The sequence below is a fragment of the Bacillus rossius genome, chromosome 13 (genome assembly GCF_032445375.1).
Source record: "Bacillus rossius redtenbacheri isolate Brsri chromosome 13, Brsri_v3, whole genome shotgun sequence".
NCBI lineage: Eukaryota > Metazoa > Arthropoda > Insecta > Phasmatodea > Bacillidae > Bacillus > Bacillus rossius.
The window spans coordinates 22,161,894-22,187,287 of record NC_086340.1 but is presented as its reverse complement, the minus strand read 5'-3'; the positions used below and the strand labels follow the sequence as shown (position 1 = coordinate 22,187,287).

Below are 25,394 nucleotides of genomic sequence, written 5' to 3'. Positions count from 1 at the left end.
ACTTTTTTTTTACATTAGGGCACTCCACAACTTCATTCTGATTGGGTAAAATTACCATCATCTACTAAACCTTCCACAGAAACTCGAACATAGCCGATTACCGAAACTTCCATAAAAACAGCCAGCAATTGGCTGATTCTTCCACAGAACCGTCCACACCTTCTGCCATGGAAGACCTTCCACGGAAACTTCCATCGTGTGGTAGGGGCCAAAGCAACGAAGAAGAAACAAACACGAACACAATCTCACGGTAATGCTACCGACCTCCGTAGCGTAGTCAGATGCACACCGGCTTACGGTGCGAGGGGTTATGGGTTCGAGTCCCGGATAAGGCATGGGTGTTAATCCACGTACGGATATTTGATTGATGTGATAAAAAGAGGCTTCAACTAAGAAAAAAAAACCACCTAGTGTTGGTTGTGCAGGAAGACAATAACAATTCAACCAATTAAAAAAAAAAAACACAGTAATGCTGAAATCGCAATAACGGGTTAGATACGTGCAGAAAATAATTTCCTAACGTCCACACAACAGTCGACTCTGAACTTTGGCGTGCGGTTACACACAGTCTGCACATGTTTGGTTCAACCTAAACATGTTTCCAAAGTAGTCCAGAACGACATCTCTCCTACATAAGCCTCTGACTGGCTGTTGAGTGTTGAGTCCTTTACGAAAACGCAAAATGAATAAATGTTTCGGACACTAGTTTGTATTAATATTTTACCTTGGAAAAAAATATTTATCAATTAGTGAATATTTTATTGTTTTAAATTGATGCTAACGATAATTATTTAATAGAGATACACTTGCTCATTTTTTTAGAATCCTATTTTGCTGATGACACCTTCTTAACGGTTTCGTCAGATGTTTTTGCCTTGTAAAGTGACATATAATTTAATAAAAACAACACAGAGTCATTTTCCTTCTCTGCTTACATAACCAATTAAAAAAAAAAAACACGTTTTACGTTTTTCTAGATACCAAATTAGTAGGATCTATAATACACTCATTCGATGACAATGGACAATTGGTTTTATACACACTTTATACCAACTGCCGTGTGATCGTACACTTTCGCGTTTGTAAACATGTTCACATGCAGTAATACGGCGTTCCGTATAACCGCGTCCTAGAGTATCTTCTTCCTGATTTCCACTGCGTCGTGAGTGCGACGTTACTGAAGTGGCGTCAGAATTTTGTTTTCCAATTGTGGTTAAGCTGGAACATTAGTGATAAAATCATTATTCGTGTATTTCTTTGTGCGTGTGTATGTGTGTGTGTGTGTGTGTGCGAGCGCGCGCAAAAACATTGTTGTTTCGTTGCTCCGTTACTGCGTGAAAGACGGAAAAAACAAACACACTTTTGCATTTATCTCATATATTATTTCTGTAGCCTGTTTTTCTGTCGGTCCGCGAGATATTCCTTATTTCTTTATCAAATTCCATGATTTATCCCTCATTTCAAAGCGTATCATGCCGGCTAATGACGAAAAATAAACCCACGGTCTAAAAATATACCACTTCTCTTAAATTTGAGATTTAAAGTCATCTATGAAAAGTTTCTTTCACGCATGCGTCGATTTTTCAATAGATATCGAATCGGATTCGATAAATATCTAATCGGATATCCACTTGAAACATCAGCGTTTACATATTTCTTTTTTAAATTGCACTTTCGTCATAATAAACAGAACTTATGATAAAGAAATATTAGAGGATCCTTCAACTTAACCAAATAATTCCACCAAAAAACCACTTAACCAAAATTTCTGGCACGTCAGACTTTTCTTTTAAGTACTTTTGAAATTACTGTTGATATTTTTTATGTCAAACATAAACTACAAACATAACCTGTTACATTTACTTCTCATAGCATCAGTTAGTCACAATACTCAATACTCGAATAAATTCTTTGTTCACATAACAGGTTCATCAACATTGAGGAACTTTCAACTTCCATTTAATTTGAAACTAAAATAGAATTGCATTGTTTCTTGCATGTACAACTCTGTCTTCCAGATTCATTCTATAAAAAACATGTGTTTGATCCCCGGCCTGGATTTAAACAGGTCAGGAAGCAATTTCCCATCAAGGTAGTCTTTGCCATGACCATTAATAAGGCACAAAGTAAGACGCTCACAAAGGCAGGATTGTATTTGCCACAACCCGTTTTTTTCACATGGACAATTATATGTAGCTTTTTCACGAGTAAAAACTTTTAATGATATTCATGTTTGTATTGAAGATACGTACAACCAAAAAGTGAACGATGATCACATAATCACTTCCAACATTGTATTTAAAGAGGTTTTGTAAACGCGTATATTATTGGTATGTACGAATATAATACTTCTGTAAAAAAAATTATAACAGCTATTTGTACTGATGTGTTCAATTACATGTTTTCTTTTGTACCCACACCTGTTTACTTTTTTCTATTCTTCTTTAAAATGTCATTGCTCCCAAATTTTTAAATAATATAATGCCACACAAAAACGATTTGGTGCGCACTACGGAATTCCGTATGGGTCGACTAGTAATATACAAAAGTATAAATAAAATTGGATGTTGGAATGTATGACGTTCATTAATTCCGACACCGTTTGACCGATTGCCATGAAAGCTGGCACATCAAATTATTATTTTTTTTTTTAGCATGGAGAAGGTTTATATGCTATACATTTTGTTAAAACTCGACACTATATGTCGCTGCAGCGCATCAACTTCTACACTCTTTAACCGGTTGCCATGAAAAAATATATATGTAGGAATTTTATCACTGAGAATATTTTCACACTATCCATTTTGGTGAAACTCACCACTAGATACCACTGCAGCGCATAAACTTCTATTCCTCCATTCATCAGATCACCATGAAAATTGGTATATTGTGATCTTTTGCCCTCGTTAATCCTTAATAACGACGAATAGTGATTGTGACTGTGATTAGTATTTTGTGAGTGAGTTTAAAATTGAATACAATTTAAATCAATTTATAGATAAGCTACTAGATTACATACAAACCAGCCATTTTAGATACGTAGAGGTAAATAAATAAACACTGGCAGGAAATATGCTGGGTTCTGCTAGTATTAGGTATATAAGAAGGGATTTTCAATAATTTTTTTTCTCAATCAAAATCAACACTTAAGTTTCTATCTGTAAACTGACGGAGCTCTAAAAGTCTGCTCCTCGCTGAGATTTTGGTGTCACAAACGAAAAATTTCGCTTTTAAAAATCAACTATAAAGAAAACTTACTCATAAAACAATGACACTACGGTGTTACACTGGAACTCCACAGAATTCTGGCTTCGGTCCTGGGTCACCGCTCCGACTCGTCGACTGTGGCAGGCAATGGATGGATGTCTTCGGGCAACAGTTTCGTGGACTGATAGTGTGGCATGACTGTCGGACAAAGAGAGAGGGGGGTAAAGTGGTGGAGGGGGGGGGGTGAGGGGGCGAGGGGTGAAGGTCAACCGATGGTTCAAGTCTTCGCAAACAATGCCGCTGCTGGCTCGATTGTGATATTGTGATTCAGACCAAGCGCGCGTGCGTGCGCGCGCGCGACCTTGTGAAATACAAGCAAGAACACGGCGACACTAGTTAACATGTTGGTGTGGTCTGTTGAAGCTAGAGGTGGGTTGCAGAGTATCAATTTGCTACATTGTAACTGATACACGCCTGTATCAAGTACTGCAAACGAGTACACTATTCAGGTATCAAGTACTTTAGTATCAGTTTAGAATTCGCCTGGAACAACACCACGGCCAATGTGCGCAGAACCCGATCGCAGATGACGGTCACTTGGGCGGAGCTTGTGAAAGGGGAGGGAGCGGCACGACGAATAAGGGATAAAGAAGGGAAATAATGTAGGGGAGGAAGCGCAGGGGAAGGCGTTGAAGGAGAGGCGCAGAGCGAAATTGTTACGAGTCGTTTGGTTTATTGTCCCATATCAAAGTATGCTCAGTGGCGCAGTGTTTCTTGCGAAGACTGAAGACTCAGATTACGAAAGGCGTGGAAAGAGATCACCGATCCCTTTTTTCGACTACGAAGAATGTAGAATGAGAAAACTGATACCTTTTTACGAAGAACGTGGAAAGAGAAAACTGATACCTTTTTACGCTGGTGATGACGGCACGGAGGATGTGTAACCTGTAACGAGAATGCTGATACCTTGTTGCTTCCTGGGACCGCTACTGCTGTAGCTGATACAGAAGTATCAGCTACTTGTAGCCAGTACATTACTGTATCAGTAACTGGTTGGAACAGATACCGAAAATTGCTGTAACAACCCACCTCTAGTTGAAGCGCGATTAAAACTTTCTAGTCCCGAGTTCTGGTGACTGGGAAGGTAGAAGGCACGGGTTGGTAGGGGCGGCTCCAAGGAAGGGCGAACTGGGCACTCGCCCCCAGGCCCACGTGACTATCGGAGCCCCCGCGTTGGTGCCCTTCGTTTTTATTTACTGGAGTGAAACTTATTTGCTGATCTGGGCTACAAATTTCGAGCGCTACTTAAAATTCCGATCGCACGAGGTGACTAGTTGGGTACAGGGAGTGGGGAGCCGGGAGAGGAGAGGAATACGTTCTTTAAATGATTCATGCATTGGGAAATTTTGATTTAATGCAGATTTTTTTTGGACATAAGCCATTGCAGGTTTGCACTGTTTGTCATGGAAAAATACCACAAATTAAATTAACAACAAAAATATTAAGATAAAAAATTCACAAAAAAAAAGAGACAAAATCAGCTGATGTCGGACAAATGTAAGCAACGGAATTTTTCGGAATTTTTCCATGCAAACTTGCAAAGGCGTATGTAAAAAAAACTGCATTAAATAAGGAGGGGAATAGTTAGGTACGTAGTGGGAGATCAGGTAGAGGAGGAGAGGCAGGGGAGAGGTAGAAAGCCTATTTTTCACACCATCTTTTTTTTTTGTTTGCCGTCCCGTTTCCTGAACGGCAGCAGAATACATTGAAGGGCATGGGTGCGTTCACACCACAAACACCCGGCAGCTTCGCCGCAAGCGCGGCTCCAGAAGGGGGGCGGTGGGGGCGATAGCCCCTCCCGAGACCAATTTTATTGATTAGTGTATATTTATGTTTACTTAAATATTTAATTTCATATGTTAAACTTTTATCTCATCAAAAGTTGCATGAAGCTACTAAGGTTCTGTATTTGAAACCTGTAATTTGTAAATAATATTCCAAGGCCAATATCTGACCACTTTCATTTTTTGCAACTACGACCTTTCTATGTGCGATAGCCCCTCCCGAAAAGTTATCCTGAAGCCGCCATTGCTTCGCCGTGCTGCTGACTGTCAACTCACATCCCCCCCCCCCCCTCTCCACCAAGGAGGTTTTGAAAATACAACTCACGAGTTTAACGTAAAAATAAATTCATTTCCCTCGAAATTAAATTTAATTAAATTTAACTCAGGCCATTTTGCAGTCACCAAGCTTCGCAGCGAAATTTTCAAAGTCATTTCATTTCACAATCCCCCGTCAAAACTTATTGTTTATAGGGCACAGAACAGGAGGTTAGGGGTTCGCATTCAGCGGCCTGGGACACCTCGCGGGCCTCGGGGTTCGATGCTCGGCCCCTGGGTCCACTACTGGCGATGGTGACGTCCCTGTTAGGTCAGTCAGCAAATGACTGCTTGAGGGTTGCTTCGTCAAGCAAATGATCCGAGCCCCCCTGGACTGACGCTACAATCGTCCGGTCGGAACGGACGGCGAGACAGCGCGGAAAACTGCGCAGTAGTGTACTGCGCAGCGTTGGTGCGTTCATACATTTTCCGGCAGTTCACCGAGCGGTTCGTAAGGGCATGTGTCGTTCTGCATAAATGCGTTTTGCCTAATTTTAGGCAAAACGCCGTTAGGTAAAACGCCGTTAGGCATATCGCGGTTAGACAAATCGCCGTTAGGAAAATCGCCGTTAGGCAAAACGCCGTTAGGTTAAGTTAGTTTAGGTTAGGTAAAATTCCGTAAGGCAAACCGCCATTAGGCAAATCGCCATTAGGCAAAACGCCGTTAGGCAATTCGCCGTTAGGCAATTCGCTGTTAGGCAAAACGCCGTTAGGCAAAACGAGGTTTTGTCATCAAAGTAACATTTTAGGCAAAACGCCGTTAGGCTAATCGCCGTTAGGCAAAACGCCGTTTGCAAATCGCCGTCAGGCACAACTCCTTTAGGGAAAACGCCGTTAGGCAAATCGCCTTTAGGCAAATCGCCTTTAGGCAAATCACCTTTAGGCAAATAGCCGTTAGGCAATTCGACGTTAGGCAAAAAGCCTTTAGGTGAAATGACTATAGGCAAATCGCCGTAACGAATTCATGTTTTGGCCAACCGCTTTTAGGCAAATCGCCTGTTACTCCGGGTGAAGTGTTTTTTCCAGAGTTGTAGACAATATGAGTGAACTTGACACTAATGTCGAGAGAGTAATCACTTGAGTTCATGAAAGCCCTACTTTGTGGTATAAAACACAGGATATTTACAGAGAACAGAAATCCCACAAGACAAGCATTGCGTCAAATTGGCGTCGGGTTTTTTTTTGAAGATTTAAAAGGTTAATTAATACCTGCCGCAAATTGTTATTCTTCCATAATTACTAATAATATTTTAATAATTATTTTTGTTCCCTACTAGCTTTTTCTCATTTATATTTACTGACATACCTTTTAATGCTTTACATAAATATTTTATCGGATATCTCGTTTTTAACCTGAAAAAAAAAAACACAAAATATTTAGACAAAAATATTTTATGGTTTTCGATTATTTTAGTTTGCAATAATACTCGCTGGAGAGATACAGCTAGCATTTATATGGGTTGAACACAGTTTTCCACAGCTTTGTGTTTTGACTTTGCAAATGAACTCTGAGAATAGGCCTAAATTGTTTCACTTACATACAAAAATAATTAAAATTTTTAACTTCACCCTGTTACAGTTTTTGGAATAGAAGAGTCACTACTATTTCATACCTTCTCATTAAAAGAGTATGTACCAAAAATGTCTATTTAGTTTTTTTTTTTACCTGTTTGGTCAAAATTAGCACAACGCATAAGTAGTATATAAATGTATATCCTGTTACTGGTTCCTGGTTGTGGATTGTGGATGGGGTCAATGACCGACCGTCTTGACATCAGGGCGGCCATCTTGGATGACAATGACCTTCAAAATTCCTCAAAAATGACTCAAAATTCCTAATTTTTTTTTTCCTATTTCGAGGGAAAAATTTCCGTTTTAGGGAAAATTTTCAATTTCCCCCTCAAATTAAAAAAATAAATTGAAATTCAGAATGCCCCAAAAGTCTTTTGCCTTTGAAAGAACCGAATTTCCAAAAAAAAAAAAAAAAGAAAAGAAAGTTTAAGACTCCTAAAAGCAATCCGCCCTAAGACAGATACCATAAACCTTGACCATGAACACGAATACTTTAATTTTTGAGCAAAATTTTTTTTTGAAAAAATTCTAAAGAATATAAAATAATTATTTACGTACCAACCCGCCCTCTTCGATTCTAGAAACGTTTGTACTTTTCTTGACGCACGACACCTCGAAAATCCTTAACTTTTAAGCCAAAAAAATTTAAAATTCATAAAAAAATAATTAATAAATTTTAATAAAAACTTCCGAATATTGAATTTAAAACGTCACGGTTGTAATTTTACGTTACAGTAACCATCGTAGATTCTAAAAACGTTTCACTTTTCATCACGGCCGCCATATTAGAAGTGAATGACGTCATAGTTGCAATTTTCGTTACGGCCACCATCTTGGATTCTAGAACGTTGCAATTTTCTTTACTGCTGCCATTTAAAAAATCGTAATTATTATACGATTTTAAAGGACAAAAAATTAAAAATAAAAAAATAATTTGATTAAATTTTAATAAAAAACATACTAGCAGCATGGAGTCCTCAGTTAGAATCCGACGAGGTCATTCGATTACAAATTGCGATGGATCGTTCCTTCAAGGAAGCCACAAGCAGGCTGACCTCCAACCATGAATACCAAAGACAGATAGGTATTTCACCAGCCAGTATGCCGTCATGGCAGCCATCTTAGGTCCGCCATCTTATGTGGCACCTCATTTACGTCTGATATAGGGAACTGCCACCATATTAGATTAATTTTTATCCGCTATAATGCAATAAACATTTATTACCGTGGCGTCCACCATCTTGTCTGCCGTCTAGGCCACCATCTTGTAATTCTGTAATTATTAATCTAGAAATTCAGAAAAAAAATTAGTTCTCAAAATTATGATTGATTCGATCAGCTTGGTTCGATCCTTGATTGATACAATAAGAGATAATAAATACATTAAGAGATGTAATAAATAATTACAATAAGAGATGTAATAAATAATTACCATTAAAATGACAGGTTCAAGACATAAAACACAAAATTACAAACAAAATATTATTATATACATTCTACACTACTAAAGGAACATTTGCTAAACTTAGCATTCTAAGATACATTTAGTTCTGCATTGGCTTGAACTGACTAATTCTCAGCTCCAAACGGAAAGACAGAGGCCAGCAATCAGTTTCCTATATAGACGTGTTTATTTTTCAGGCTGCAGCGATAAAACACAAGAATAAATAAACGTATTAATGAGCATGTTTAACAAAAAAAAAAAAGAATTGTACGATGAATTGTTTCAACAAAAAATATATATAGGATGAAAAAGCAAGTGCACTGACTCCTCAAAAGTGTATGATTAGCGACGTTAACGACGATAATTTCCTTACCTACAACCGGTGAATGTGTGCACATACACGAAAAACACAAAAACATACAAACACACATAGAGTGAGTCTGAGTTAGGACTCCGGTAGCCTAATAAAGGTAACTTGTTGACGAAAAAAATACAAGAATCATGTCGTACCCTACTAGATTATTACGTATTAAGAAATTTACTAGTGTTTATTTTTCACAATAATGTTTATTCTGGTTACTTATATAAGAAATAATATGAAATTACGAGAATTGTTGTTTATATTAGGATAGATGCATTGAAAATACTATGGATGGTTGGTCTGAGCTCGACCGCACACTTGGGTAGCAAGTTCATCACAGGAAAGTAAAACGAAAACATACTAACACTTATGGTCTATACTATATAGTGCTTACCGAAGCTGGTGTACACCTTAATTGTAAACGAACAAACGACTCACTGCAAATAATATAATAAAGAAAATATTTCCGATGGAATAAAAAGCGTCTGGATAATGTTCAGTTGAACAAAGTCCTATAACCATCACCAATTGAGTTCACTGAAATAATTGGTAGTAATTACACTTACTTTCCATACATTATTCTGACGAGTTGTTAGCTTCAGTTATTCCAAATAAATGATTTTACGACAGCGACAATTTACGTGGTGGTTGTAAAAATTGGTTCAGTTAAGCATTATCAGTGTTCCATCTTAAAAAAAGTTATATATTATTTCCAATAAAAAATTGTAATCTCAAACTACAGTCTTGGGAAGCACTTTATAAAATACATTAGATATTTGTATGTTTTCAACTTATTGTTTCGTGATAAATCTGCAGCTAAAGTTTGTCTAATTTCCGACACATACACAAACACATATTAGTCACAGTAATCTAAATTCAAAGGCTTTTGTCGTATGGTTTTGAGAGCAAGCTGAAGTCACGCTTTATAAACATTTTTATCATTAAATGTAAGGAAAAAAAAACATTTTTATAAAAATATTTCAGGTCGTGGTAATTGACGGAAATACACATGATTTTACGTCTGTTCCAAAGTTCTTTGTATATAGTGTCAAGAAACAAAATTAGTTCAAATAAGATATAAAGCAAGGCTAAAAAATGACGTATGTGTACGCAAAAAAATAAATATTTTTCAAACTATAATTAGCAACGGTTTGGTTTTTGGGATGTATGGAAAATAGTAATACTTAAAGAGTTCCAGCACACAGAAGTACAGTTTAAAGAAAATCTGCACGGGGGTAATATAATTTTTTATTAGTAAATCAATTAAATAAATATATGTTTAAACATCTCTTTGCTACAATGTGGCATTGGTGATGCGCCTGCTGCTATAGGCAGACATCACAACATCACTGTACGCGGTACAGCGTAACTCGCAACTTGTGGGGAGAAATTAACTGCTATGGGAGGCGAAAGTTTAAAGACGGTAACGTTCCGGTAATAAGCCTCGAACTGGAAAATATCACCACGAATCACTACCAAAATATCAGCACAATACGAAGAGAGCTCGGTTTGTAGTGATCGATCAAACAGTCGGAAGTTCAAAAAACATCCGCAGGGTTACGGTACCTAGATCGTGGAAGGTTGATCGACGATGGTTTTGCAAATATTTTCTGAGGGAATGTGAAACTAAGCAGCGCGTGTTTATTCGCTCTTTATTTTTGTTTTCAGCCAGGATGTTAGTGTCGAAGATGTGCAAAAAAATACAGAATGCCCATAAATGGATGTCCCAGCTTTAATTGTAAAATCAAATAATTTAACTATTTACAACAAATCATACATCAAATTGAAAGTAAAATAAAAATGTTCCATTTAGCACATTAATTTTTACGGCACACATCCAACCTAAAGCAGAATTCTTCCCACACTTTGGTCAACACGTCCGGAGTAATGGAAGCAACAGCCTTTTCAATCCCGTGTCTCAACTCTGGCAAATCATTAGGTAGCGACGGAACGTAGACACGATATTATATAAAGCTCCAAAATAAAAAAAAATCTAATGGCGTCATATCAGGTGAACGTGGAGGCCAGCGAAAAAGAGCTCTGTCGTCTCGAACATTACGACCAATACAACGTTCAGGGGCTTTGACGTTCAACCACTCTCATACAAAGAGATTATTACATTGTGGATGGGCTCCATCCTGTTGCCAAATAAAGTTTACTACTAAATGGGGAAAGATATTCTTTCGCGCTGCAGGCGAGAAAACAAAGCAGTACTCGCGCAAGCGTACACCTATAACCGCCATATAATGTTATATTTACAACTTAAATATCTTTGTTTATCACTGCACGACGGCTATTAAATGTCATAACTGCGACATTACTTTATGGACATACTGTGCTTCTATAACACATTCCAGCTGACATCCGGACACATCGACAATGGCATCGAGCTGGTAATGCGAAAACCTACATTGTTAAAATATTTTCACCTCCAATAAAGTAGAAAGCTTGCTACAAATTATCCAGGTATCTTCGCAGATTTTCCGCTATCTTCGTTAATTAGTGGACACTGAATTCACTTACTTTGTACTTGAAGCCAAAAAAAATATTCTTGGTGTAATAGCAAAACAATAAAAAAAAATGTTTGAGTATACAGAAAAAAAGAAAAACTCTTCTTTTGTCTACTTGTATTTTTATCTTCGTTTAGAACGAAATATATAACGGGGGAAGACAAAATACAATGCAGTTTCTACAAATATTCAGTTATTAGAAATTATGAAAAACTCTTCGTTTATTTTGAGTTAACATTTTCGCTATAAAGTCCGTAAATTTACTGTAATTCCTAACAGTGTATCCACCAAATTATAACCACCTATATTTCATGTCAAGCGATATGCTGTATGCATTAAATATTTTTCAAAGTATTTTTTTTTAAGAAAAAATTCTGTCAGGGCTGATTTTACGATTGAGTATTTAAAATAAACGGTAAAAATTAGTGCTGTCCTAACTTTGTTTAATGTTTAATGATGGTCAGTACCGACAGAGTGATAAAAATATCAAGAGCGGAATTTTTATTAATTTTTGGCCTGTGTTGCAAAACGAAGAAGGCAACGTGTCGTGGTAAAATATATTGGGGACGCACCTCAACGCCGAATTACCACAACGCCGAAATACACTAACGCCACAACTGGCCTCAACCACCCCGACAAAAAAAAAATAAAAAAAATTATAATACCCCTTTGAGTTATCTAACTATTAGGTCCGCGTAAAGTAAGTAACACTAAAAGCAACACGTAGAAGACGAAGTAAGAAAGACTCAAAAGAGGCGCGAAAGAAGAAAAACACAAAACTAAGACACAGAAAGCAAACTCGAAATAGCACCAAACACTAACTATAAAGCGCGACCCATAGCTAAACTCTCCAAAGGTTTTACAAAAAAATTAAACTAAACTAAAATAATTTAATCCTGGTTGTAAATTTAACCATTTAAAAAAAAAATACAGCGACCATGAAACTTTCTTTTCAAAACAAATTTTCCACAAACGGCTATAGGTAACTTACATAAACGTCTAATACATACTAAAATTATTAGAGTCCAAAAATCTAGCTACCTGCCAAAATCACGGCAAACATTACAATATGTAAATATAAAAGACTCGCTAAAACACTTTCAAAAATCACGAAATATATTCTTACAATCATAAATTAAATATAAATATAGATATGAAAGTATATAAATTTTCTCACTTATTAACATCACAATTCCTTTATATCAATTGGAAACCAAATTGCATTCGGACTCCCCCCGACAATAGGGCTTCAACTGCGAAAGGTGAGCTTTTTTCACGCGAAAATGGTTCCCACATTCTTCTAACAAAACGGTAACGGGCCCCAAAAATTTCTTAATTACATAAGGACCCCCAAAGGCATACATCAATTTCGCCGTCTTACGCTTGCCTTTATCGCTAAGATGGTGCTCCCTACACAAAACTTCCTGGTTTACAGTAAACGGGTTCGGCAACCGCCCTTTATTATACTGACCCCTAACTACTTCCTTACTCTTTTCCAAATTCATGGCGACATCTACCCACACTTCTTCCAACTTACGTGGGCTATGAATTAACAAATTCTCTGGCGAAATGCCCCACACATTTAATAGGGGATGGCAGATGTCTCGCCCCAAGAATATTAACGCTGGCGTAAACCCAGTAGCCCCATGCTTGGTCATATTAAAAGCCATATTTAAAAAAATTAAAGGCTCATCCCATTTTTGATGGTCTTTCTCACTAAAGATGGTCATTGCTATTTTCACATTTTTATTTACCCTTTCAACAAGATTTGGGTTCGGATAATAAGGACTCGTTTTAATGTGTTTAATACCCCAATTAAGACACATGCTTTGAAACAGCTGACTACAAAAATAACTGGCGTTATCCGTTACAACCTGTTCGGGCCCACCAAACAAACTCCACACCTTCTTCACAAGGGCTTTTATAATCTGGCTACTTTTCATATCCCTCAACGGCAAAAATACGCAATATTTACTAAAACCATCAACCAAAATTAACAAACAACTATTCCCTTTCGTTGACCTAGGTAATGGACCGAAAACATCTAAAAATACCCTCTGCCAGGGGCGCGTAATACTTTCCACACTATGGTACCCAAATTTACTATTTTGAGGTTGTTTCGCCAACTGGCATGAGACACATCCTTTAACGTATTTTCTTACGTCCTCTTTAATGGTAGGCCAATAAAAATTATCAGAAATTTTGTCTAAGGTTTTTTCGACGCCGTTGTGAGCTCCAACTTGTGAGTCATGAAAATAACGCATCAACATATTGACCAACGCACGTGGCACATACAATCTCCTCTTTCCCCCTTTACTGTAGTGTAGTTTTTCATTGTGAATCTCAAAATTTTTGTATTGGGGGAGTTGGATATTTTCCCGGATTTTTCTTACCTCCTCATCTTTATCTTGCCATTCCTTTAAATCAACAAAACCCTCTGGGAAATTTCCTAATACATTACAAACATCAAAATTCCCCTCACTCTCTTCGTCTGACCTTTCCCCTACTTCTTCAATCTCCTCGGCATTATACATACGCGATAGCGCATCCGCTACCACATTCTCCGATCCTTTGACATGCTTAATTTTAAAATTAAATCTACTTAAGCGCATTACCCACCTCCCAATCTTACCCAACTGACGGGGGTGGGTAAACAGCCACGTCAATGCCTGATTGTCGGTGCACAAATCAAACTCTGCGTGCTCTAAAAACGTCTCTAATCTCTCCAAGGCATAAATACAGGCCAGCGCCTCCTTTTCATATACGCTGTACTTTTGTTCATATTGGTTTAGGGTACGACTGATGTACATTATAGGTTGCATCCCCAGGGGGCCTTCCTGCAATAATACTCCTCCCAAAGCCAAACTCGAGGCATCAACCTGCACCACAAACCTCTTTTCAAAATCGGGCAAGGATAAAACAGGCGGGCTTGAAATTGCTATTTTGAGTGCTTTAAACGCCTTTTCTTGTTCCTCCCCCCACTCAAAGGATATTCCTTTCTTTTTTTGGTTATTTAAGGGGGCACAAAGTTCCGAATAATTCGGGATGAACCGGCTAAAAAACCCAATCATCCCCAAAAATCTCATAACCCCTTTAACATTTTTTGGAGGAGGATAACTGACAATAGGTGAGATTTTCAAAGGATCCATCACTAATTTACCCTCACCAATAATGAAACCTAAAAAATGTATTTGCCGCTTTGCCCAACAAATTTTTTCAGGATTTAGGGTAAACCCTGGCTCTCTCAATTTACCTAACACTATACGTAAATGCTCAATGTGCTCCTCCAAACTATTTGAATACACACAAATATCATCCAAAAAATTAAGAGCAAACTTGTATTGCACGTCCTGCAAAATTTTTCCTAAGATTCTTGACAGACATTGAGCTCCAAAATTCACCCCAAACGGCACACGGGTCCACTCATAATGTCCCCAAGGGGTGACGAAACCAGTATATTTTCGGCTCGATTCATCTAAAATACATTGATGGAATGCAGCATTTAGGTCCAAGATGGTAAAAAACTTAGCCTTTCCTAGGTATTGAAAAATAGTATCTATTTTTGGTAACGGGAATGGGTCAAGCCTAATCTTCTGATTCAAAAGACGGTAGTCCAAAACAATACGAAATTCGCCAGCTTTCTTCTTCTTTACCAAAAATGCGGGTGATGCATAATTCGACTTTGAGGCAGTTATTATACCTTCTTTTTGCAAATCCTGAATAATTTCCCTAAAGGCTTTCATTTTTGGGGGCGAACACTGGTATGGTACGCATTTAATGGGGATATCGTCCGTCAACTGAATTTTATAGGGGTCCAAAATACATTTACCTACTCTTTTGGTAATGACATCCTGAAATTCATCAATCACTCCCTGAATTTTCGCAACTTCGCTTATACTCAACCTTTCTCGGCACCCCTCTATCCCTCCACAAATTACCTGTTCGCTACCCTGAGGTTTTTCCAATCCAATACGATACTTTGGTGCAAAACCGAAACTTAACCTACGAGTCCGGCAATCAATAACCGCTCGAGTATCACTCAAAAAATCAATTCCCAATATCATTTTATACACCAAATTAGAAATCACATAAAATTCCCGATCCCACGAGAATTTATCCACTTTTATATGCATAATTACTTTCACAACACTCTTATGAATTTTCCCGTCAGCCGTTTGCACCTGTATACCTTCCCTTCTCTCTACAAGACGCCCAACTCGTTTCCCTTGTTTCAGGCATTGCTCAAAAAATTCTTCGCTCACGAAACTCTTACTCGCCCCGGTGTCTACAAGGGCTTTGACTGTATTCTTACCCACTTCTACCTTCACACATAAATTATTTACACTTCGCATCACTAACAGATGGTGCTTATCTTTAAATCGAAAATGATTAAGTTTCATCTTCTGCCATCTACTCGTTACATGACCACTTTTACCACAGAACCCGCAACGGTTCTTACCACTCCTCCATTGCTTACACCATTTTTGTACATGTCCCATCTTACCACAACAAAAACAAATTTTAGTAGAAGTACCCACATAACCATTCTTACGAAAACACGTATCTCTTATATGACCTTTTTTCTTACAAAAATCGCATATTAAGGGCGTCGTCCTAAGCTGGGAATTTTCCTCAATGGACCTTTCACTAGAAAGTTCTACGCCACCATTTTTGCCTCCCATCTCCATTAAGGCATTCCCGGTTTCTATTTCCTTAGCGGCCGCACTAACTTCCCCTTCGCTGGACCTCCTACTATCATAATTTACATTATCCACTTCTACCGCCCAGTCCATTAATCCCGAAATACTTTCTGGCCTCTTAACAAACGAACATTCCACTCGTAATTCAGGGACCATATTTTCAATAATCATAGAAATAATTTCGTGATCCAAAAACTTCACTCCAAATATTTTTATGTGCCTAAGGACATCGACCACGAATTCCGCAGTACTTTCTCCACGCTTCTGAAAACGACTCACATACTCGTGTATCAAACCAAATTTAACTCTCCTCGGGCACAAATTCTCCCACAACATCTGACGAACTTGTTCCCAGCTACGCTTTTCTACCAATCCGCGCGCAATAATTTCCCTCATTATGCCGGTACTTTTCCCCAAAAGACACCTCAACATACTATAATCATCACAAAAAATTTTTATATCATTCAACATTTCGACTTCAAGCAATATTTTCCTCAACTCATCACCATTATTTGCCTCTAATCGCGGCAAATTTTTCAACATGTTGACACCTATAGTTGCCAGTACATTGGCTGCCAAATCCCGCTCACGAGCATTCCCAGGGCTTTACACAAATGACCACTCGTCTCTCCCGTTGAGATATTCGACTAATTTAAGACGTAGTAAGTGCACGTCATCATCGTTCTCTACCATTCGCCCTGCGGCATGCAAATTGGCAATTAACTGCTCCCTTTCTAAGTTGAATACCCAGCTGTTCGCCATGTCTAGGGTGATCGTTTCAGGGATATTCAGAAACACTATCACAGTAAGGACCAACAACAAGACTGCCGTAGCAGAGTGGCGCACTTGTGGCCAACCCCCCTTATACCGGGGTAGTTGAACACGTCCGCACCCGCCACGCCAGTCCCGTATACGCGTCTCTACTGACATATTGATAATGGAAGTGTAGTAAAATTAACTTAAATAGACGCGCATGGACTGGCTTAAAATTTGACCAGTGCGCAAAAGCAATCATTAACGTACTAAATTGACCGACAGCCCTGCTAAACTTATTGTGATAGTTAACATATATATAATGAATTACCAGAAATAAAATGACCAGCATTAAGTACGGTAAAAAGGAAAAGCAACCTATAAATCCAATTCGTGATAACATTTCAATTACTATAATTAAATTTAATGTACGTTGGTGACATTCGCATACAAACACTCTTACACTATACTTAAAATAAACCAAAGTCCCATAAAGTCTATTACGGAGGAGGGGAGGGTGGAAAAACGAAATAGTGACGTCTAGATAGTTCTACCAGTAATTTCCATCGCCGCACTCTGTTTTAAACACGTCGCCCGCAAGTAAAACCAGCGGAACCAAAAGTTACAAATCCAGTTCTCGCACTTACTTGTTCTAGAGGCATACCTCTGTAGTCGGTGTGCGCCGGGGTCGGATGTAAACCCCGCTCACCTTGTGGCGCCTGTAGCATCGCGCTACATTGATGACCAGTGCACTAGACCCACGATATCGCATTCTCATACACCACGACTGGTGTTACTTCGCCGAGGGTGTCGTGGCATTACCGTCATCTTCAATATTAATCACGTAACGTCACACTCGTAGCTCATCGCTGAAAAGCCAATTCTCGTCTCTGCCGGATAGTTCCGCGGCCCGCGGTCAACTCACACTGTCTGTCCGTCCAAAACAGCTGACCGCCGTTTCCCCTTCTCACGTCAGCTGACGTCACCCCCCCTCCTGTCCTGCTACCCCTCACTCCGCTCGATCGTTCTGGTTATTTCTAGCGGTTGCCACTACCGAATAAGAATAATAAGCGTACAACAAAACAACAAATAAATAATTTACATACACCATTAACTAGTATAATACTATAAATAATATTATAAAACAATTTACTTATCTTAAAACAAGCTTTACGCACCATAAAGGTTATAATAAAAATCAAGACGACTGAGGCCGCCACAACTGGCCTCAGGAATCTCATCCAATGGTCGAAATATTGGCGTGAGTTTAATATACCTATACTACAAGTATACAACAGTCTACACAAAACCAATATGCTTTTATTTAATCTCCCATCGTTCATTAGCGAGATAAAATGTTACAACTCCCTAGATATAAGGTGTATATTTGCTGCTCCAATGCTAAAGAAAAAAAAAACTTAGTTTTCTCATATAAATTTCGTACTAATTTTGGCTATTTTTTGTACATCTACATAAAAATCTATCATTAATAAGTATCAATTAGGAATTGCATACGTAAGTTATTGACTTCCGAACAGCTTGGCGTATTTTAAACGCATTGCAAAACGAATTTCGTTCGTAAATTTCACGTCTTGTTTATCTTTGATATCGATATCATTGATTGTCTACTCTGGTCTGGTGCTTTGTTTATTCTTGAGTACGTTTCCCCTTCGGGGTACACTACCACATTGTACAAAAATGTCGTGATGTGTGCCTACTTGCAGGTGCATCGGTGCAAGGGGGCGGAACGGTTCGTACAACAGTGTTTCCATTGTCCCTCCATACCTTATTTTAGCTGAGAAGTACGCATTTATAAACCCCTAATGTGTACTACCACAGCGGATAAATTTACGTACTTGAGAGCAGAGTACAACCTACTTATGTATTATATTTTAATTCAGAACTGGAAATTTTCGAAGATAGAAACTTCCATGAAATAATTAAATTGAAGAAAGTAAATATGTGTTACAATTCTATAAAATAAACTTTATTCTAGAGAATAAAGAAAGGACATGATTATAACTTAGCCTCAGTTTTTATTTCATTTATTGAAATCATAGGAATGATCTAGAAACTGAAATATGCATTTTATTTCCCACAGTTTACTGGCAATAATAATTTACTAACGTTTAATTGTCAAAACTTGGCTCTGTTAAAGGCATAGTTTATTACTAATTGAAGGCTTGAAGCTAACAGTGACTGAGTGCTACATATAGTTTCCTCTTTGAAGTTATTGGCGTTTAGTACTGAATTAATCTTCATAACTACTTCTGTAATGATACATGTCTTGACCTTTTAAAAGCTTTTAAAACGATACAAAAGAGTTACTACAAAAAAATAACTATTAGAAATAATATGGCGTATTTTTGTTCCTACTTCTTTCTCAAAATTATCATAGTCAACGAGGTCATAAGAGACGAAACAATTTTTTTAAGTTATGGCAATTAAGGAAAAGGAACTGCCCGTGTCAGTTATAAATGTAGTACGAAATCACATCAACACGTGCCTCGGGTGATTTCAAGACACCACGTGAAACTGAAATCAGAATGATCACGGCAGGATTCTAACCCAAGCCCTCCGAGTTCAGAGTCGAGTGTGTTACCACTGCACCCCGCTGTTCCACTCTGCTCGCCGAGGGAACGATGTCTACAGCAGGAAGTCCACAGTTCATGAGGATGAGAGTCAATCCCGAACAATTCCGAAGTTATCCAAAGTTTGCTGATTGCTAGAGACCGGAAAAATTCGCGAATTCATTTCGCGATAGGCTAAAATACAAATCGTTATACCTGAGTGCTGCCTCTGCTATTGGATCACAACTCACCTGGATGACTCTGGGCCAATGAGAAACACCCAACCAAAGCTTTATCGAATCACAGGCTGCTACGCTGGAACGTCTCACAAAACAGCAGCCAATGAGTGGGTGGCATTTGACCGAGTGTACGTAGAACTATGGAGTTCATCCTACAGGTCATTGAACCCGCAAAGTTTTCCGGTCCCTACTGATTGCTCGTGGAAAAAGACACCATTTTGCAAGGATTCATATATTTTATGGTAAAACAGTATCTTAAATAACGCTAACCTAAGCCAACCAATTTTTCAGTTTAGTTACGACAACCTAACCTAATCTAACATCCCGAAAAAGGAAAAAAAAAATCTCATTTATTACACTAACTGAACCTAACCTAACGTTTTACTTCGGCAAACATCGGGACTGTTCGGGTTGCGGTTGTGGCTTTCATCCCTGTGAACTGTAGGCCATACGTCAACAGTGCGTCTCGTCCGTAAGCTGGACCACAAGGATCCGTCACGTCCGTCCATCCGTCAGCCATACGTTGGTCCGTCAACAAGCCGAGCCGTTCACAATCACCTGCACGTCCGTCAAATACTTCATTTTAATGCTGCCAACATACTTAAAATCTTAAATACTGGTGAAAATTGATATTGGATATATATTATATTGACAATCATGAGAGTTAAACACTTAATAAATATGTAAATTAATTTTTTTTCCGCTCTGATATTAAAATCTTTCCAGTTGTTAAAAATATGTTCTAACGTATGTTAAAAACATTTAATGGAAGCAGCTTAAATAAATTAATATACTTAAAAACCTGATAAGACAGTAAAGGTCGCCGGCAACAGGTATATTGCTAGCATTCTGGAGGTTATTTCATCCGTCCGTCCGTCGAAAAGTTAAAGTTTCGTAAGGTTTTGACGGACGGACGGATGGAATTTTTCCGGGCAGTGTACATTATGTTGGACATTCACTCTCTTTCCAATACGCGATTTCTGCCTCTAACGCTGTCCTTGTTTCGGTGGTGCACTGTTGCCAGACATACTCCTCAGAGCTCAAAAGGTTTCAGACACAACTTTTTAAATTTTCAAAAAATTTACTTTTCTGTAAGGCCATAAAACATTTTTGGGTTAAGAAAATCTGAATTGTTGTGTGCTGCAATGGATAATTTTAAATGCGAATTTGGGGAAATTGTTTTTTTTTTCATGATATATTTCGTCAAAATCAAAATATTGTTACTTATAGGGAGACAAAAAAAAACGAAATTTGCCATCTTGGTTTTAAATCCCTTTGTTTTTTGCAATTTAATATCATCAAGTTGACACTGTTCAATCATATTAAATGATTTAATGGAATGACAAAGTAATAGCGATGACAGCTACTAATGGCTTCTCGTAGGAAATAATTCGTGTTTAATATGGGTTTCGTGTTTTCAGGATGACTGTAATTTTAATGTCAGTAGAGAATATTTTATAGTCTGTAAAATATCGAGAAAAAAAATTAAAATCAATTACATATTAAAATTTTAAGCGTTATATATAAAATAAAATGTTTAGTGTAAATAAGCTTTATTCTTAATTAGTGGAACGCAGTCAATCTATGAGGCCAAACAGTATCACTATGGCAAACACGCGCGCCATTTACAATTGAATAGATTCACATCTCATCTCAATTCATCGACACTCCCCCAGGCAGATAATCCCATTTGGGCATAATCCTGGTTAGGAGGAAGATGGTTCTTTTACATGCCTGACACTGTTACCAGAGTCTGACATGGGTTCCTAAAACCGAGAAAGGGATACGCCATTTCTAATCGCGGCATGTTACTGAGAAGTGCCCAGCTAGATCGAGAGGTTGAGGAGACCCATCCCAACTTCGGCCCCACCGATGCACCCTCAGCTCCGCCGTCCACCCCCAGACCTCCACAGAGCTAACCCCCTCTGAGGGATCTGAGTAGCAACGACACGGAACCATACCTATCACATCCCTGGGACCCCTCGGTCACCCAGTTACTCGTGATCCAGCTGAGGCCTATCCAACCTCTACTAGCTCAGCAGGCTAGTACCCGAGCTTAAGCAGCTCAACACTTCCACTCGTCAACAGGGTGGGGACCCTTCGGAGTGTTCTCCAAGCATAGGAGGACCACTACCACCACGTTTTCCTACTCCAATCCTGATCCTGAGCCATTAGAGGAAATCTCAGCAGGGAACTATCACAGTAAAGGATCAGTCCCGTGGCACCCTTCATCTTCAGGTATAGTGTTTTCCCAGGCAGCCTCATCGCGAGAGAGCACCCCCTAATCCGGACTTGGATGACCTTGAGTGCTTCAATATCAGCATCTCCCCCGCCCGCAGGTTACAGCTTTGCCAGAGCCCGGGTAGGTAAGGTAACACCAAACCAAGGATTGCCTTAATTGCCGACTCTTGGACTATCCACCGCCCGAAGGTTACAGCTTTGCCAGAGCCCGGGTGCCCGGACAGGGAGCGAAACCCCGCCATGCTGCCGCCCTTCGCTGTTCCATATGCATACTGGATTCTTCACATTGAGTCCGATGCTTTGAGACACCACCTAGGGTTTGGGGGTCCAAAACCCCCCAGTGGACTTTCTGAAGAGGCAAGTCGTAGTCACTTACCCCCATCTTACTAATCCACCAGAATTCCCGTTCCGACATACCGAGGAAGTCTGAGGAGTGGGCACCCCCGGCATTGCCCATATTTGTTTAAACACTGGCGCCACGAGAAGGCTATGGGTTGCCGTAAGCGGGAGAGGCTATATATTCGCATCACACGCCCTTTTGAGTCTTGCAGAGAGCTTCACTCAGATACTAGAGCCGACTACAACTCCGACACTTCATAGGTCCGCTCTTCCTACAGGGTCAACGGGAACCCCGTGGAACGCAAGACTCTTAAGCCAGCGCGCGCCATTTACAATGTGCTGCAAATTAAGAGTTCCTCCATTCATACCTGGTGCCTTCTGAATTCTGTCCAAAATTGAAAATGTTTTCTCTCTTTGACGCCATCCACCTGAAAACACTTCAAAGGCAGAATAAACTCTTTAAGTGACAACAGATTTAATTTTTGCAACTTAAGTTAAATGAAAATTTTTTCTTTCAAAGTTTGCGCCTTCTTACTCCTACAGCGTGTCTTATGCTTAGCTCGCAGAGTGTAATTTCATAAAAACTTACTCTCTCTTGCCAATGCACTGATTTCTGCCATTAGTGCTATCCTTGTTTCTGTGTACTCTGTTGCCAGATACACGTAGGGCACAAAAACATCTTTATAAAACACATATGAAACATTTTATTATTTAAATAAAATTTTAAAATGAGCATTTTGGGGATACATTTTCTTATTGTATTTCATCCAGAGTACAATCGGATGGTATTCAATTTTTACTTCCGACAGACGTAACAGAAAGACGCCATCTTAACGTTTCTTTGCTGCTGAACTGTAGCCGCGTCGAAGGAAAAGATTTTACCGTCCCACCAGATAACTGCTTCCCTGATGATGATGACTGCAAGGTTGACCGAAACGTCGGTGAAATCTTTGCCCCGCGACGCGGCTACAACCCAGATGCTAAGTAACTCCAGACACAAATGGACGCGAAAGCCTTCGATTCTTAATATACTCCATCTAGGTTTCAAAAGTTTTTGTCACAGTTGTTTTTTATTTATATGATTTAATATTTAAAATGGTTTGGCTCTGTTTTAACAGAATGCCTATTTTTATAGTGAACGGCTACTGTTGCGAATAGTTTCTCCTCTATAATAATAATAATTGGTGATAATCATTAAATTGTTATTTCTTTTTTTCAGAATGAAAACTGTAATAATAATGTCAATAGATAACTTACTATTTTATGGTCTAAGACAAATCAACAAATAGCATATTTTTTTGAGCAATAATAAAATTTATTATAATTAGCGATGAAATACAACATAAATTTCAATGTTAGCAAGCCGGGTAGCATCAATATCAATCTGGCAACCGTGGGTGCCACCTACTCTGTACTGCAATCCAGGCGTGAGTCGCAGTATAGTCATCTCATCAGCTTCGTTGCAACACGCTCTCGATTGCGACTTCACCAATAAATCGCGCGCGTTTTCATCGCGAAACTTCTCTGGTAATGAATTGATCGGTTCAAAATGCCCGAAAGTTATTCAATATCCAACTTTTAGGGTCATACATTCCTTACGGCGTGCTAGAAGGAAAGGAATTCCAAATGGGCGAGTACTTTTACTTGCTGAACTGTCGTTAATAAAAATTATTTTGAGATGTTTTCAAACTTTTTACCTAAGGATGGGCCAATAATATCCTGAAATCTCATCAAATTTTTAGTAATCGAAGTATTTGATATTCAAATAAAAATACCAAAGAAAATAAAGTAAATATTAAAAAAAAATCCTCACTGATAAGCTCTGAAGTTTACTATGTCAATTTTTTCTTCATACCTATCTTGATACAATCCCTCAAGATAGTGTACTATTAACATGTAAGTACATAAATATAATTACAATATGCAGGCCCCTATTTATTCTCTTACTTCTATCGTGAAACAACCATTTAAAGGGTAGCATTATTCAACACCATGGTTAATAATTTTCATTTATTGCACATTATTTTATTTTAGATCCTTGACACATAGATTCAGTTTCGATGGGTGTATTCGAGGGAATCTCTGGGATTCGAATTCGAGATATGGATCCCGGAAAATTTAACGCATAGTTCTACAAATTAAGGCTTTTTAGAGCATCTAAGACCAGTTCACAGAGGAAGCAATAGCATCACGTAAATTAAAGGGGAAAAATACGAATTGAAAGACGCCATCTTGGTTCAACAGTAATGACTTGTATTACTTGCATGTGTATAAAATTGAAAACAAAAATCATATTTTGGATTTCTAAAGTGATTGTTTCATTTATCGAAATCTGATTTCTATCTAATTCCGAGTTTTTTAATACAACTTCTAACTTAAAGATGTAAAAATCATCACCATTGACAAACAAAATGGGGAGTAATAATAAAGTAATACCAGCAATCAGGCCAAGTTCGATCAAAAAATGCAATTGAAATCAGATGGAGCCAAATGTAAATGGAGCAGTTGGAGCACTTAGAGCAATTGGAGCAGTTGGAGCAACTGGAGTACTTGGAGCAATTGGAGTACTTGGAGCAATTGGAGCAACTGGAGCAGTTGGAGCTGTTTGAGTAATTGGAGCATTTGGAGCTTTGGATCACTTGGAGCTGTTGGAGCAATGGGATCAATGGAGCATTGACTTTTGAAGCAATGACTGTTGGGGCCAAAGACAGTTGCAGCCCTTGGAGCATTTGGAGCTGTTGGAGCTAAAGACGGATGGAGGAAATGATTTTTGGAGCCATAGACTGTTGGAGTTTATTAGATTGCTAACTTTAACAAGTGTTCCTGCAGTAGTTTAGGATTTATGTAATAAATTTTTGTTTGTAAATTTTTGTGTTTTATTTCTTGAACATGTGATTTTTTTGGTAATTTTAAATAAATAAACTTTTTTGCAACAATCAAGGTTTGAAGCAAGGACAGTAATCCAACGATTCAATAGTAAATTAATAAGTGATTTTTTTTGATAACTTTTGGAATTTTCCCCGATTTCTAGGTTAATTATAACGAATATTTTTAAGATGGCGGTCAATATGTCATCATCGGTTTAATAGAGGCTGGTTGTAAAGGAATTCAAGCTGCTTTTAGGATTTTTGTCATATTTACTGAATAAGTATTTTTTACATCAAATAAATTTTTTATTTGCATCGATCAAATATCGAACAAAGTACAGAAATCGATAGAATCAATCTTTTTCAACATGAGCGTTTTTTGTGATGAATTTTGGAATTGTTCCCGAATTTATTGCTAAATAATTACCGATT

General features: G+C 38.4%; 1 protein-coding gene across 2 annotated transcripts in view; it reads right to left on the bottom strand.

The window, feature by feature from the left end:
* Window positions 1–25,394, bottom strand: part of LOC134538356 (C-1-tetrahydrofolate synthase, cytoplasmic) — a 298,992-nt gene that overhangs the window by 66,690 nt on the left and 206,908 nt on the right. Inside the window, exon 1 of one of the 2 annotated variants that reach the window (XM_063379605.1) lies at window positions 3,259–3,388. The exons of the other annotated variant lie outside the window; for it this stretch is intronic. The gene's annotated coding sequence lies outside the window, so the exon portion shown is untranslated. Of the gene's footprint in view, window positions 1–3,258; window positions 3,389–25,394 lie in introns of those variants that run through there. 2 annotated transcript variants of the gene reach the window in all.